This window comes from Acanthisitta chloris, unplaced genomic scaffold (genome assembly GCF_000695815.1).
Source record: "Acanthisitta chloris isolate BGI_N310 unplaced genomic scaffold, ASM69581v1 scaffold25628, whole genome shotgun sequence".
Classification (NCBI taxonomy): Eukaryota; Metazoa; Chordata; class Aves; order Passeriformes; family Acanthisittidae; genus Acanthisitta; species Acanthisitta chloris.
In genome coordinates, this window is record NW_008687914.1 from 1 (window position 1) to 205 (window position 205).

Below are 205 nucleotides of genomic sequence, written 5' to 3' on the forward strand. Positions count from 1 at the left end.
CCGAGCGGCTCTGCCTTCCCTGCGCTCCCGCCTGTCCCGCCGGGGCTGGGCCGAGCGTGCCCGGGCGGAGAGACTCTCGCTGCCTTTTACTCGCTTGCGATGGGGAGCAAACCCTTCCTAGCCCTCTCTCCCGCCACGCCGCGGCCCTCGGCCCGCTCTGCTCGGGTTTGTGTTCGGGCTCTGGCGAGGTGCCACGGCTGGGGCG